The sequence below is a fragment of the Cebus imitator genome, unplaced genomic scaffold (genome assembly GCF_001604975.1).
Source record: "Cebus imitator isolate Cc_AM_T3 unplaced genomic scaffold, Cebus_imitator-1.0 Scaffold246, whole genome shotgun sequence".
Taxonomy (NCBI): Eukaryota; Metazoa; Chordata; class Mammalia; order Primates; family Cebidae; genus Cebus; species Cebus imitator.
In genome coordinates, this window is record NW_016107561.1 from 495946 (window position 1) to 513014 (window position 17069).

General features: G+C 42.8%; 1 non-coding gene across 1 annotated transcript; it reads right to left on the bottom strand.

The window, feature by feature from the left end:
- Positions 1 to 1180: 1180 nt before the first annotated feature.
- LOC119466971 lies at positions 1181 to 1339 on the bottom strand. Its single transcript, XR_005195481.1, has one exon. It is a non-coding gene; the product is annotated as a U1 spliceosomal RNA (small nuclear RNA).
- Between the last annotated feature and the right edge of the window lie 15730 nt (positions 1340 to 17069).

A 17069-nucleotide genomic window follows, 5' to 3' on the forward strand; every position in this document is an offset into this window, starting at 1 on the left:
GAGACTGGATAAAGAAAATGTGGCACATATACACAGTGGAATACTATGCAGCCATAAAAAGGGATGATTTCATGTCCTTTGCCCATGGATGAAGCTGAAACCATCATTCTCAGCAAACTGACACAAGAACAGAAAACCAAACACCGCATGTTCTCTCTCATAAGTGGGTGTTGAACAATGAGAATACATGGACACAGGGAAGGGAATATCATAAACTGAGGCCTGTTGGGGGCTGGGGGGACTAGGGGAGGGATAACAAGGGTTGGGGAAATTGGGGAGGGACAACATTAGGAGAAATACCTAATGTAGATGACAGAAGGATGGATGCAGCAAACCACCATGGCAAGTGTACACCTATGTAACAAACCTGCATGATCTGCACATGTACCCCAGAACTTAAAGGATAATAATAAATAAATAAATAGGGGTCATTCATTGGATCTGTTAGAAACTTAAAGTGGCTCTCTTTCAGTTTCTCAGAACTACCACTCCTGCGTGAGATTTCTGGTGAAGACTCTACACAGGCAGATGAACAGTTGCTGTGGCTCATAACAGACCTTGCTTCATAACAGGTTGATATGTGCCACAGAACCCATAAAGAATAACTCCCCAAAGCCCTCTTGCAACAGAGTACATCCTGGGTGATATCAACAGGAAGATGGCTCATTCAGATTATCATGCATTCCACCCTAGTACCACTTTAAGATGGTAATGTTTTCAATCAATTCTAAACCAGGAGCTGGAAGACAGACTTCTCATCCACAGAATCCTCTGAGTATGCAGCCACTGAGTTCCCACACCCCTCATTAGTGCACTGCATTCTACTTCTTGCATTAGGGCCAATTTGAGGCCCCTGGGAAGATGTTATAAGCCACTGTAGACACTTTACCCAGACATCTTTGTTTAGTGCTTGCATAGCGCTTTAACTCCCAGCTGCTCCAAGTGTGGTCCTGGGACCAGCAGCATCCACATCCCATGGAAACTTGATAAAAATTCAGACCTGGGGCCCCACCTCAGGTTTATAAATCAGAATTTGTATTGTTAACAATATCCCCTGGTGAGTAGTGTGCATATTAAAGCTTAAGGAACACTCCTCCGATATTCACTTTGTAGACAGTTCAGCTACCGTCTCCTCAACCCTGGCTATACATTTGAACCAATTGAGAATCTGGTTTTTTTTTAAAGCGCGAACACCGTCCCCCACTACCACAAGTTATGCAGCCGAGTTTCCCACATTTGGGGAAATCACAGGGATCAGCACATCCAGAGTGCAACGGATAAGCCTCACCCTGGGAAAACCACCTTCATGATCATGGTACCTCCCCTCCCAGTTAAGCATATGAATTGAGAATCTTTAAACGTGCAGATGCCTGAGTCTCCCGACCCCTCACAGTTTCTATATCAATTGTTCTCAGTGCCGGCAAATTAGAATCACCTTGTTGTATTAATACTTTAAAATCACTTGGGTCCTACCTCAAACAAATTAAATCAGAATCTCTAAGGTGAGTGTTTGGTTTAGAAAATCTGCCTCGGCCCCAGGCCTGGCCATGTGGCCAGGTTCCATAAACCTGCTGTATTTTAGTATGTGCTCCCTTTAGTAAGACTTTATGATTAGGCCACTTTCCAGCTGTATATTTCTGCGTAACAAGCTGCCGTTCCAGAGCTCAACGGCTTAAAACAACAGCAAACATTTATTTAGCTCTTGACTGCAATTTCGGCAAGGCTCAGCAAGGACAGTTCATCTCTGCGTTACTCAGCGTTAGCTGAGGCAGCCCACCTGGGGACTGAAAAATTCATTTTCAAGGAGGCATGCTCACATGGCTGGCAAAATTTTTTTTTAATTATTATTATTTGGGAGCTCAGCCAGTGTGGTGGTCTGGAAGCCTTGGCTCCTCTCCACGTGGTCATCTCCATGGGCTACTTGAGCTTCCTCCCAGCATGGTGGCTGGGTTCTTAGAGTGAGTGTTTCACAGAAGAACCAGGTGAAGCCCTATCGCCTTCTGTGACCTAACCTCAGAAGCCATATTGCCTTTCTTCTGCCACGATCACAAGATTCAAGGGGAGAAAACAAGTGAGAGGACTATAAACTCACAATATACAAAACAGCATGTGGGCTGAAACAGTGTTGCAGCTATCTTTGAAAAATATAACCTGCCATAGGCCACCTAGAGCATGTTTGAGTGATGATAAAATCATCAGTGGCAGAGCTGCCCCATCAGCGTAATCACTCAGACACAAATGCCTCAATATTCAGAGAGAAGTGAGGTCTGGCTCCAATATCTAGAGGTTTGCTCTAAAATGTAGTGTATCAATAGAGAATCTGAGGTATAGTAAGACCAGCAGATCAGGAGATGACTGCCTTGAAATGCTAGTTTGCTATTCAGAGTTCCGAGAGGAGAGAACATGACACATCACAGGAGGCCACTCAAGAAAACACTGAGGTTGGTTACAGGCAGAGAATTTTCCTGTGGGCAGGTGCCTTTATTATGGTTTCTACAGAAAGTAACCACTGAGGCAGGGTACGACGTTTAAGATCGGCTAGTTTTAATATTTCAGCAGGCTCTGGGGTATAAGGACTATCCGTATTTTGTGGTACCAGGCCCTAAGGTTACTAGGGCAGGTAGATAATGGCCTGGAGTGTGAGATCCAGATAGAGGTGGTGGTTGAGGTATAGGCTCTGGATTGTTGGTTTGTATTTGCCAAGCATGTTCATAAACAAGTTGCTTGCCCCTGGGAGAAGCAGTCCCTCCAGCGGTCAGCAAGACCTCTGATGTCAAAGCACTGGTATCTAGAAGGTAACATACATGGTGAATACAAGGCTCCAGTAGGATGCATGTCCTCCTTGGAATTCTGTTTTTGTTTTTTGAATCTCATAGAGTGACAACTGTCATGCAGTCATCTGATTAGTAACCCCTGCCATTTCATGGCCTAATAGGCTGACACTCTTCTTTGTCTTAGACAAGTAGGGAATTTATTGGCTGCTCACTCCAAAGCTACATTTTTTAATATCCAAAAAGAAGATTTAGGTCTGGCAATGGAGAGGATTAAATGGTATTGCAAGGTTTCCAGAAGTACACACACACACGCACAAACTATACATAATTCCATTATAAATAATTAACTGGGGGCCGAGTGTGGTGGCTCACGCCAGTAATCCCAGCACTTTAGGAGGCCAAGGCAGGAGGATCACCTGGGGTCAGGAGTTCAAGATCAGCCTGACCAACATGGTGAAACCCTGTCTCTACTAAAAATACAAAAATTAGCTAGACATGGCAGCAGGCGCCTGTAATCCCAGCTACTCAGGAGGCTGAGGCAAGAGAATTGCTTGAACCTAGGAGGTGGAGGTTGCAGTGAGCCGAGATTGCATCATTGCACTCCAGCCTGGGCAACAAGAGCAAAACTCCATCTCAAAAACAACACAAAAAATTAACTGGGAAGGGTAGGCAATTCTCTGCTTATAGAATCTACTGGATACCTCTTTTAAGAAAGCTCACTGAGTATGACCAGAGAGTGAAGTGTGATAGGATTATTAGAGTTTCTCTATTCTAGAATTTTCCCTCACAGTCCACTAAAGAGGATTCAGATTCTAACCACTAAACTCACTTGTACCATAAAGGGAAAAGCTTCCTCCTGGCCTCCCTATGTGTCTTGGGCTTCCTCACAGCATGGCAGCTGAGTTGGGAGAATGAGTAGCCAATGTGAGAGCATTCTAAGAAGCAGGAGGCAGAAGCAGCTAGCCCTCCACAGGCTAGGCCTGGAGCTGGCGCAGCAACTCCTCCATCACATTCTATTGGGTAAGCAATCATCGGGCCACCCTAGATTCTAGGGAGGGGAAATAAATTCTACCTCTCCGTAGGGAGTGAAAAAGAATCTGCAGTCATCTTTAATCTACCACATACAGTGAAGCCAAATAAAAGAGGAACAAAATTTCTCTTTTAGATTCTGAAAGCTCCAGAAACATGGGGAATATAGACTTGGCCTATATCAGGAATGAAGCTATGGCTTGATGCTGATGTTATCTTTTTTTTTTACTCTGCTTGGAAAAGTAACATTTTACTGCTTATCCTTAATTCATAACTTTACCAGGATGTGCTAAAGTGTGTCTTTTCTCATTAATCACATTTGGAGCTCGGAGCACTCTTATCTGCAAACCAAGTCTTTTGTCAAACAAGCAAAGTTTTCAATTACGAGTGTGATTAACTCCCTTCCATCTGTTCCATCTTCTCCATCTGGAATGCCTATTAGTCTCACTTAGGCCTCCAAGATCTGGCCTCCAAATCTTTTTTTCTCCTCATGATTTCTATTTCTGTGTTCTTTCTGCTTTGAGAAAGAGCTTTTCATTTTATATTTCAGCTCCGCAGCCACTAATTCAATTGTCAGCAATGACCATTGCTTTCCCTCTATTTGCCTGTTTATTGTAGGTGGGGACCACGTCTAACTTTTTAAAAAATTCCTAAGTTCAGACTGGCCTTTGCCTCTAATGTGTTGGGTGTGTGCGTGTGTGTCTGTGTGTGTCTGTGTGAGCATGGCTGGGCGGATATAGCATAGGTACACAGATATTTGTGCTTACCCGTAGTATTTATGAAAGCTAAGAAAGCACCTCCCCCTTGTCCCAATATTAGGATATGCCCTTCAAAACTAATTACAGCTTCTCAACATGCTCTTTAATATAATTAACATGAATGATTAAGCTTTAAAATATAATGTAATATTTTAAAGGTGTATACATCTGGTAAGGACAAAATAAGAATCTTCCCGTATAAGGGATAGTCTATGTACTCTCCCACAAAAGGAATAATTATAATATTTTAATAGAAATACAAAGATGCAAAGTGATAAAATAGTCAAAGTTACTATATGCATGCTCCTCAGAGATTAAGCCTGTATGGGTTTCATCGCTTTTTTTATTTTTGGTTTTTTTTTTGAGACAGAGTCTCACTCTGTCACTCAGGCTAGAGGGCAGTGGTGCCATCTCAGCTCACTGCAACCTCTGCCTCTCAGGTTCAAGCGATTCTCCTGCCTCAGCCTCCCAAGCAGCTGAGATTACAGGCGTGCACCACCATGCCCAGCTAATTTTTGTATTCTTGGTAGAGACGGGGTTTCACCGTATTGGCCAGCCTGGTCTCAAACTCCTGACCTCAAGTGATACATCTGCCTCAGCCTCCCAAAGTTCTGGGATTGCAGGTGTGAGCCACCACGCTCAGACAGTTTTCCTCACTTCTAAGTCTCTGCCTGTAATTATTTTTCTGAACAATTGATCTCTTATGTTTGTTGAGTTTCTGAGAATAAAAGGAGAACATGGAGTCACATGTTCAAACTGTCTCTACAAAACATAACGTTCTTATTGCAGGTTAGTAAATCAACACTCTAAACTTCATTTAAATTTCCCTTTGTGGCTGGTGCGAGTGCAGTGGTGTTTAAAATTAATTGATCACAACCAGATTTCCTTGTTCCTTCTCCACTCCCACTGCTTCACTTGACTAGCCTTTAAAAAAGAAAAGAAAAGGCCGGGCGCGCTGGCTCAAGCCTGTAATCCCAGCACTTTGGGAGACCGAGGCGGGTGGATCACGAGGTCAAGAGATCGAGACCATCCTGGTCAACATGGTGAAACCCCGTCTCTACTAAAAATACAAAAAATTAGCTGGGCATGGTGGTGCGTGCCTGTAATCCCAGCTACTCAGGAGGTTGAGGCAGGAGAATTGCCTGAACCCAGGAGGCGGAGGTTGCGGTGAGCCGAGATCGCACCATTGCACTCCAGCCTGGGTAACATGAGTGAAACTCCGTCTCAAAAAAAAAATTACGTTTCCTCTCTCTCGGGGGAGTGAGAAGCAGTCAAAACTTTCTCTCTGTCCTCTACCTTCTATTTGTCTCCCGCCCACCCCACCTGAAGCCTGGTGGCCAATGAGACGGGGCTGGGGAGCAAGAATCTTGGGAGCTAACAACCTTGCATCCCTGCCCTGAGTCTGCACCCTTGTTCTCTGGACTTGGAGGATTTTCAAAGCTGACTTCGTTTCTGGTGGGGCACTTCCTTAGGTTTCTTATTGGTTCCTCCCTTGGAATACCAGGCTGCAGCTCCCTGTACTTGGACCATGCTCTGCTACCGGCAGCCCCTGATGAAACCCTCCTCAGCTTCTGCATCCTACGATACACCTTGAACCACATCCAGGTCTAGTCACTGGGCCCCAACCAGGAAATACTTGCAATGGGATCCATTATAAAATAAACCCAGGCCAGATGCTCCTATGGACTACCCTCTACCCACAGGAAGCATGCCCTCTACCCTCTTACGCACAACTGCTTTCTGGTACAGCCACTGGAGTCACCTTCCACCAAACGGGAAGCTCCCACTTTTACTTTCAGCCTTGAGTCTTCTCAGCATGGGACACATGGCCTCTCTGTCAAAGCTGTGGGGGTTAAGACCTTCAGTGAACCAGTAAATGGTACAGTCATTCCACCAGTTTTGACATAGTGAGGGGAAACTGACCAGAGGTAGTCTTTTCAAATGACTGACACTTAACAGTATTACTCAACATAGCAAAGAACTATTCACTTTAATCTATCTAAACTAAATATTCCATATTAATTAATATTCATAAGTATTTATTTGGGGTGGGATAGAAGCCACAGTGACTTAATCTCTGTGGGGCCTTAGTCACCTTAGTTGGTGACTGATGGACCAGCACAGTGGGTGAACATCAGTAGGTATGGACGTTCCCTCCTTCCCTAGTATCTGGATTGGATCTTGTGACAGGGCTTTGTGTAAAGGAGGTCCAGGACTTCTGGCTGGCAACTTGGCCAGCCAGCATCAGGCAAGCATAGCTGTAACACGCACTCCCCTGTGTTGAGAGCAAGTCCCATTAAGCTATGCACACCCATGGTTCTTATTCCCTATATGAGGAGCTTCTCTGATATTGATACTCCCATGAGTCTTGTTGCTCACCTCCTGGCTAGGATTGGATCAAATTAGCCAACCCTAATCTATACTGACCCTAGATATGATTAGTACACATATTGGCTCTGCTGCCCACCTTCCCTAACTTGCCACAGACAGGTTTTGTGGATTTGTAAACCAGGCAGCCCTCACAAATTGGTGATGATAATATGTAAGGAGTGGGCAGGCTTTATGTATTGACAGAGACATGTGACCAGAACTGGAACTTAAAAGTCACCATTCATATGTTTATTACCCTCAAGCTCCACCAAACAAGTGTGCTGAGTAGATCCCACTCAGCATGCTTCTCTCTAGGCTGGAGGTGAGGGTAAGCAAAACTTTTCCTTTCTCCAAGGTGTTGATGAAATGAAGGGGAAAAAATGTGCATCCCTTTTATACCTAAGAAGTGTAAAAGTGTTGGCTGGATAAGCAACCAGTTCTTTTGTATGGATGACCTAGAACCTCAATATGAAATGTGGGAGAACTCAGCATCTGTTGTTTTGTTTTAAGCCTGTGGCGGTATTGCTGGAAATGCAAGACAAAGATTCTCGTTTTAATATTCTTTTGAATGTTGCTATTCTGTTTAAAGAGGAAGACATTAAATTTTGCAAAAAAAAGAACTTTTCATGAAGCATTTGCAAAATCAATGAAATATAAACAAGCAATAGATACGATTTAAGAAGAGCATACTTACTTTGATGACTTGAAGATCCAACAGATACTGTTGTTAATAAGCCCACTGACATTATTTTAATAAGCCAGCATCCCTGGGAATAATTTTGAAAAGAAAGAAAAAGAAAAAAAATTGGCTTTTTTCTCTGTCTTTGCTGCTGAGATTATTCAAATACTAAAAAATAAAGCTAAGCATTAATAGCTTGTTCTATTTTTCAGTGAAATAAAGTCATCTTCATAATTATCTTTTCACTTCAACCCTACATATATCATAGATTTGAACATCTAGCTGATACTTGATAAACAGCTTTAAGTATGAGAGTTTCAAATTGACCTTTGATGTCTGACTCACCCTTAATTATTGATTAGAGATATGCCACCTGTCTCTGTTGCATCTTTATTACCAGGAGTAGCAATGATCAGTAATCCTATCTCATGCTGTAATTGCCTACAAATTTGTTCTCTGTATTTCCTAATTTTGTAAATGATATTTGATTTGGTGATCCTGGACACCAAATACTTTGAAATCTCTATACACCAGAAAAGTAGATTAACTTAACAGCATAATGCGTTTTACTTATTTTTAGGTCTATTATTAGAATTTAGTAAATTTAGCAGTAAAAATAGGAAAAAATTTAGAATGCATTTTTAGTCTATCAACCAACTCTTAGATTGGCTAAAAAAAAGTTGGAAGATTAAAACATACATCTCTGGGAAGAGTATGGTGAAACAGGCAGCCTAATAAAAAGTCTGATAAAATCATAAGTTGCCATGAACTTGGTAGACAGGCAAAGCAATTGTAGAATTTTTATCAAAATTTAAAATTCTTCTTTTTTTTTTGAGACAAAGTCTTGCTCTGTTGCCCAGACTGGAAGTGCAGTGGCATGATCTCCACTCACTGCAACCTCCACCTCCTGGGTTCAAGAGATTGTCCCTAGTAGCTGGCATTACAGGCACCTGCCACCATGCCCAGCTAATTTTTTGTGTTTTTAGTGGAGATGGGGTTTCACCATGTTGGCTGGTCTTGAACTCCAGACCTCAAATGATCCACCTGCCTCAGCCTCCCAAAGTGTTGGACTTACAGGCATGAGCCACTGCACCTGGACAAAATTTAAAATTCTTATACTCTTTGACTCAGTTTTATAGAAATAAAAGCTCAACAACATGAATATGTTATTAATCACTTAATTATCTCCTTCCTTTTTTGTAGAAGTACATCCAAAAAAAAATTTCCTGCAAGAGAACTGGACAAGAATGTGAGTGGTGGGGCTGAGAATGTTCATGAAACACCCTTCATGTTTCATACAATTCCAAAAGAAATAGCTTTTATCCTAGAGATGTCGATTTTATGTTGTTCAACGTATGCATTTCCCTGGAATACTAAGACTGCATTTATTCAAAATGTATAGTAATGAATAATAAGAAGCATTTATTCAAAAAATCGTTCTTATTTACCACCAGGGAAGTTTTCTTAGGTTAGCCCCTCTCTCCAGTCTACAACTGTATAATTTGAATTTTCCTTGATATCTCTTTACAAAGATTCTGGGAAAATTAGTAACATGGAATTTGAAGAAAGAAGTGAAAAGCCCCCAAAATAACTGTTGAACAGATGATAATGTTTAAAAATATTTGTTTCCGTACAAAATTTACAAAAATATTTGTAACATTCTGTCAAAACAAAACCCGGGGATGTGCAAGCTCTTGACTTTCTTCTACTTTGCTTGCAATTCTGTCAAGCTGCCACCAGCTGGCCCGCTCTAGCTAGATTAAATAGGAAATGTGTCTGTTTTTGGTGTTTTGTTTGTTTTGTTTTGTTTTCATCCACAAGAGCTACTGCACTCCCCCCATGCCTACTAGTCTTTATTTTAAAAATAAAAATCATTTCTAAAAATATACTTCTTTTTTAAGAACACTTATTCTGTAATACTCTGCTAGGTATTTGTGTGGGAATAAAGTCCAAAAACTTATAATAACAAAAATATCAGTTTCTGCTTTCAAGAATAAGCCTCAGAGGGTATGGTGGAATTCAGACGAGGGAATCTGATGGCAAAGGCTATGGGAAATGCATGCCACGTGGAAGACAATGCAAAGCAGAATGAGAATGAGATATCATTCCATGTGCTATCTGCTGAATGGACATCACCAACAAAAAGACACAGCTGGTCGGGCACGGTGGCTCACGCCTGTAATCCCAGAACTTTGGGAGGCCTAGGCGGGTGGATAAGCTGAGGTCAGACGTTCAAGACCAGACTGGCCAACATGAGAAAACCCGTCTATACTAAAAATACAACAAATTATCCAGGCATGGTGGTGGGTGCCTGTAATCCCAGCTACTCAAGAGGCTGAGGTGGAAGAATCTCTTGAACCTGGGAGGCACAGGTTGCAGTGAGCCAAGATCGTGCCACTTCCCTCCAGCCTGGACAAAAGTGAAACTCAGTCTCAAAAAAAAAAAAGACATTTGCTATCAAATGTGTGGGAAAACAGATACAGGCACATAGTACATGTAACATAAACTAGTAATCATTTGGGGAAAAATATGACAGTCTGTATTACAAAAGGTACTCAAGTGTTTATAGCTTTGTTCCAATAATTCTACAAAATAGGAAGATAACTAGGAAAACACTGGGATATTAACAATGATAGCCAAACATACATGACAATTATCCAAATTAAAGGAGGCCAAGGAAACTAACAACTAAAGGCAATATTTGACCTTAGACTGAATCCTGTACGGGAGGAAAAGAACCACTGCTCTAAAGAAAATTATTGGGTCAACTGATGGAATTTGGGTATTCTCTGTAGATCAGATAAAGCAATATATTAATATAGGTTTGCAGGTTGATAACTGTAGTAACAGGAGTGAATATCCTTATTCTTAGAATATATGCTATAAAGTATTTAGGAGTAAAGGACCATAATGTATGTAATTTACCTAAAATTGTTCCTGCTGGGTGCAATGGCTCACGCCTGTAATCCCAACATTTTGGGAGACCAAGGCAGGCGGGTCACTTGAGCTCAGGAGTTTGAGACCAGCCTGGACAACATGGTGAAACCCGGTACTAAAATACAAAAATTAGCTGGGTGTGGTGGCATGCACCTGTAATCCCAGCTACTTGAGAGGCTGAGGCACAAGAATCACTTGAACCCAGGAGATGGAAGCTGAAGTGAGCCACGGTCATGCCACTGAGAATAAATAAGTAAATAAAAAATAAATAAGTAAATAAAGCAAGTCAGGTAAAATGTTAATAGGAGGTCAATCTGGGAAAGGGGTTTATGGATTGTCCGTTTAATGTTTTTACTTCTTTAACATTTTTAAGTTTGATATTATTTCCAAAATTGTTTTAAAAGAATTTCCCTTAAGAAAAAAAGTAGTCAAAGAATGTGTGAATGAAAATAAGTATATTTATATTTACTTATGATATTAAGCAAAATATTTGAAAGTATTCCTAGCTCCAGCCAGGCCAGTCAATGGGTTCCTGCTCTGACCTTCTTCCCCAGCACACCCTTCCCCAGCTCCCACGCTCCCAGGTTCTAGCTTCTCAGGGACTTCCCACACACATCTCCTGATGCCACCTTCTCTTCTTCTGGATCTGGCTCCCAAAGCTACAGCCCAGGATCCCCCTGTCCCAACAGCACGCCCAGGAGACCAAGGCCAGCTCAGCAAATGCCCCACCCTCACAGGCGGCTTCTTGAGGTTTCTACTTCATGGCAGCATAGAGTGCACAGACTAAACGTTTTCTCCCCTCAGCCTTCCCGTCCCTTCATTCCCCTCTTTATCCAGGTTGCATCCACGGCCCTTCATTGCAACAGTGTTCCCTCCTATACATGAAACTCCCCTGCCCCTTGTCTTTGTCCATTTAGCAAAATCCCTTTATGATAAAGTCCAGTCCTTATGCCTGAAAGAAAGGCCCTTGGTGATGTGGCCCCACCCTCCTCTCTCTGGGTGCACCAGCTGGCATTGTTGCATTCAGCTTCTTGAACAGCTGTGCCCATCCCTCCATGGGGAAGGCTGTTCCATCTGCTTGGTGCTCTTTCACTCTGCAATCCCTATTAACCCATTCTTCTTTTCTTTCAGATCTTAGCTCAATTTCCACTTTTGCAAGAGAGCAGCTTCTGGCCTCCCTGGGCAGAACAAATCCCTCCATTCCGGGCTCTCTTAACACTACACATCTCTCTTCCTAACCAGAACACATTTTAGATAGACTTCACATTTGTGAGCTCTAAGAAGGCGGAAGCGTGTCTCCTTTGCTCACTGTGGCATTACCAGCGAACTCCACATTCATTGAATGGCACACGCACGGGAGGCATGTGGCAACATGCTATGAGTGTGGGGCTACCTCCCCATGGGAGAAGAGGACTGGGATACTTATTTGGTTTGTGGGCCAAGACAACAAAGCCAACCACCTGCTCCTGGTAGTGACGGAGTTCAGAACATACCACCCCAAATTATGCCACTGTGGCGTATTAATTATTCTGAGCTAAAGGAACTTGAGAAACAGCAGATGCAGAAAAGTCTTTCTGATCTCCCTCACTCTTTTGACCTAAAAGCAAGTCATAAAGTTTCCGGTAAGAAAGGTGCCTTCTCTGTACCATGAAGAGAAGAGCATTCTTATTACCAGAGATTAGGAGTCAATGGAAAATTGATCTGTACAAACCTGCTAAAATAACCCTTATCATCCATTAGCCCCCTATATTTTCTAGACACTTTTCCACAATGTACTGCCTAAAACCTTTTGTCCTGTCACTTCTCTGCAAATGTATCCTCTGCTTTAAAAAAAAAGAAAAAAAATTCATACAATATAAGCTCTGGGCCCTGACTGTTTCCTTGGGTGTTTATTTTTCTTATGAGCATTCCCTTATGCCTGTAAAAATATTCAATAAAATCTGTATGCCTTCTTACTGTTACTCTGTCTGATGGCAGTTTAATTCTCAGGCCCAGCACCAGAACCTGGGAAGGTAGATGGAGTCTTCCTCCCCTATAGCGGAACATGGCTGCTGCCAGCCTGTCTGCCTACTTGGCTGGAGCTAACTCAGGAGCTGAGAGTGTGCTGTACCTGAAGACTCCAGACATCAGCTTCCAACTGACTGATGCGGCTAACAAGGTGAAAGTGAGGAGTGGAGACTCATCCTCAGGCATTCTCTCTGGCAAAGGGGAAGACACTCTGATTTAATGGAACATATGTGGTCAGAGCTTGGCTAATGTCTGAATCCTAGCTGCAGCTGGTTGTACATATTTAGTGGGCTTCGTACAGAGTGCCTTAGTCATTAGCAGGTAGGGTTGGAGGGTCAATGCCCATTATTAATATCATTTGGCAGGGACCGAGATGCTGAAGCTGACCCTGAAACAGTAACCTTTTATAACATCATGCGTCATTGACACTTTTGTGTGTAAATGTTTATTAGATCATTATGGAGTTTAGAAGGGATATGGGGCAGATGGAGAAAGCCTACAGGTTTGTAAGTAAAGAGAAGGCACAGTGATTTTGGATGGGAAAGCCAAAAGCAAAACTAACACAATGCGTTATAAGTAAGAACATATAAACCATCTCTTGGCAAGTGAGAAGAGAAGATATGATATGTCCATCCATTGACTCAACCTCGCTACAATTTGATTTGTTTTAGATGTGTGTCTTATTCATTCTTTTGCCTCATTTTCTTCTGGCTTAGCCAGTTCAAAAAGAATTGTGTTTATTTTACACTGAGAAGTTGGATCCCTTGGGTTTCTATTTCCTTTGAGGAGCACAAGAACCAAAAAGGAATGAATTCTGAACACCCTGAGAAAACAGATTTGTGGAAATACACAGGAGACAGTGTTCAAGAAGAGTTTATTCAAGTGAAAGTGGAGTCTTTATTGCCCTGCCAAGGACAATGAATCCTGTGGTGTATCCCCACGGTTCAGCATCCACCCTCCCAGCCAAGAGGGGCCTATCCTCTCCTCCAGGCTGCTCAGGAAGGCTGGTGCCGTGAGGTCTTGCTATTCATAGGCTCATTATTCAGCACCTGGCTTCTGCCTCCACTCTGCTCCTGCCTGTCCACCACTATTTGGCCATTTCACTGCTCGCCTGCATTGCTGCCAGAAAGTGGGTGGCAGGGAAAATTAAAGGAGCGAAACCATGGACCAGCCATTGTTGCCACTGCCAAACAGACGTCATGAATGATTGCGCTGAAAGGGAAGCGGATGCTCGTGCCCCAAGTGAAGGTTCAGGATATGCTGAGAATTCTGAGGACTCATCCTGTCTTTATCCAGCATGGAAATTTGAAATTTGACTGTTGGCTATGCCTAGATCAGAAGGACGGTGGAACTTAACAAGCAATTGCTTTGAGAATTCAACTTTTAGGACTGAAGGAAGAAGGAAAGATGGAGAAATAGTGGATCTGTGTACTGGGCAGACCACCCTCTTCCTGAAAAAACTGCCCACAGACTCCTAATGCGAAGGTAGCCAAAAGATTTCTATCACATGGCACTGACTCACCAGCACCACATTTGATGAGTCCAGGAGGAGCCACCCAGCTCAGCAGCCCTTTAGTCAGTGCACGGGCTTGCAATCAGCCTAGGAAAAATTGGGCCTGGGGATTTTGGGGAATTTGAATTAAGAAAACTAGAAGAGGGCCAGGCCGCATGCTTGCAATCCAAGCATTTTGGGAGGCCAAGGTAGGCAGATCACTTGAGGCCAGGAGTTCAAGACCTGCCTTGCCAACAATGGTGAAACCCCATCTCTACTAAAAATGCAAAAATTGGCCAGGCATGGTGGTGCACGCTTGTAATCCCAGCTACTCAGGAGGCTGTGGTGGGCAGATTGTTTCCGTCTAAGAGTCAGAGATGGTAATGAGCCAAGATTGCATCACTGCCTGCTCAACCTGGGCAACAGATAGAAACCCTATCTCCTTTTTAAAAATTTTTAACTAAATATTAAAAAACTGGGCCACATTCCAGCAGCAAGTATGACAAGTAGATAATCTAACGAAAATAATGGCTGGAGAAAAGTCGGCTTCTTAGCATATAAGGAAGTGGTGTTAATGGCAGTGTAAAGATCTGACATCCCTGTTGGTGTCTCTATAGCTGTTTTAAGAATCTACGGGTTTTTTTTTTTTTTTTTTTGAGATAGTCTCACTCTGTTGCTTAGGCCGGAATGCAGTGGCGTGATCTCAGCTCACTGCAACCTCTGCTTCCTGGGTTCAAGCAACTCTCCTGCCTCAGCTTCCCAAGCACCTAGGATTACAGGTGTGTACCACCATGCCTAATTTTTTTTTTTTCTTTTTTTGAGACGGAGTTTCACTCTTGTTACCCAGGCTGGAGTGCAACGGCGCGGTCTCGTCTCACCGCAACATCCACCTCCTGGGTTCAAGCAATTCTCCTGCCTCAGCCTCCCGAGTAGCTGGGACTACAGGCATGCACCACCATGCCCAGCTAATTTTTGTATTTTAGTAGAGATGGGGTTTCATCATGTTGACCAGGATGGTCTCGATCTCTTGACCTCGTGATCCACTCGCCTCGGCCTCCCAAAGTGCTGGGATTATAGGCGTGAGCCACCGCGCCCAGCCAATTTTTGTATTTTTAGTGGAGATGGGGTTTCATCATGTTGGTCAGGCTGGTCTCAAACTCCTGACTTCAAATGATCCACCCACGTTGGACACCCAATGTGCTGGGATTACAGGCGTGAGCCACTGCACCCAACCAAGAATCTGCATTTTTAACTGAGTACAGGGGCTCTTGGGAGACTGAGGTGGGAATATTGCTTAAGGACAGCAGTTCAAGATCAGCCTAAGCAGTAAAGAGAGACCTTATCTCAAAAAATAAATTAATTAATTAAAAAGTTTTTAAAGTATCTGCATTTGTGCTTGTGCAATTTTCCAGTGATTATCATGAAAACAACAGAAGATCTAATGCATCCCTGGAACTGAGATAGAAGATCAGCTGGACTTGTCTTCTGAGCCTCAGTCTCCCTGCTGCTGATCAAGACAGAATGTGGTACCAGCTAGAACCAAGATGATGATGAAAGTGACCTCTTACCCTCATTGCTTATTTGCATTTGCCAAAGACACTCCCATCAGCGCCTTGACAGTTTACAAATGCTGTGGCAATGAACCAAAAGTTACCTTGTATGGTTCTGGGAACTCTCTACCCCTTGTTCATGAATAACCTTGACCTGCCCCTTATTTAGGATATAGGTAAGAGTGGGTATAAGCAGAGCTAGCCAGCAATCCACAGATCCTCTTCTGTGCTACTCTACCCATGGGATGGCCCTGTTTGTCTACAGAGCAGCCATTTTGTGGACACTGTTGCTCTAATAAACATGCTTTCTTTCACTCTTGTCTCACTCTTGGATTCTGTCGTGAGCAAAGCCACAAACCCTCACAGGCTGAGCCCCAATTTTGTAGTTTGCCTGTATCAGAATGACAACTCCAGGAATTAAACAGTAGAGATGTCTGCTTTGGGGAAGCCGAGGAAGACAGAGCAAGCTGTTGTCCCTTCACCCTTTAAAGTCAATGATGGCTGGGTGCAGTGGCTCCTACCTGTAATCCCAGCACTTTGGGAGGTCGAGGTGCACAGATCACCTGAGCCGAGGAATTTGAGACCAGTCTGGGTAACATCACAGTTAAACCCCTTCTCTACAAAAATATTTTTAAAAAAATTGCCAGGCATGACGGTGTGCACCTGCAGTCCCAGCTACTTGGGAGGCTGAGGTGAGAGGCTCATCTGAGCTCAGGAGGTTGAGGTTGCAGCAAGCTGTGATTGTGTCACTGCACTCCAGCCTGGGTGACAGAGTGAGAATCTGTCTCAAAAAAAAAAAAAAAGAAAAGAAAGAAATAAAGAAAGTCAATGGCTACTTGATTACCTAAATCCAGTCTCACATTCCCCTTCTGCACATTCTATAGAAAATAAAATGACATAGTGAAGGGGCACTCATCAAAGATAGGACATAGATGAATTTTGTCTTCTCTATTCCGTAGTTTTTCTTTATTTCTACCTTTATTTAATGTTTTAATGAAGAATAGTATACATACATAATAAATATCAATACAAATAAACTAGAAAATTTAGAAGAAATGGATAAATTCCTGGACACATACACCCTCCCAAGACTGAATCAGGAAGAAGCTGAATCTTTGAATAGACCAATAACAAGTTCTGAAACTGAGACAGTGAGAAATAGCTTACCAACCAAAAAAATCCCAGGACCAGATGGATTTACAGCTGAATCCTACTAGAAGTACAAAGAGGAGCTGATACTCTTTTTTCTGAAGTTATTCCAAAAAATTGAAAAGCAGGGTCTCCTCCATGACTCATTCTACAAGGCCAGCATCATCCTGACACTAAAACCTGGCAGAGATACAACAGAAAAAGAAAACTTCAGGCCAATAACCCTGATAAATAGCAATGCAAAAATTCTTGATAAAATATTGGCAAACCAAATACAGCAACACATCAAAAAATTTATCCAGCATGATCAAGTCAGCTTCATCC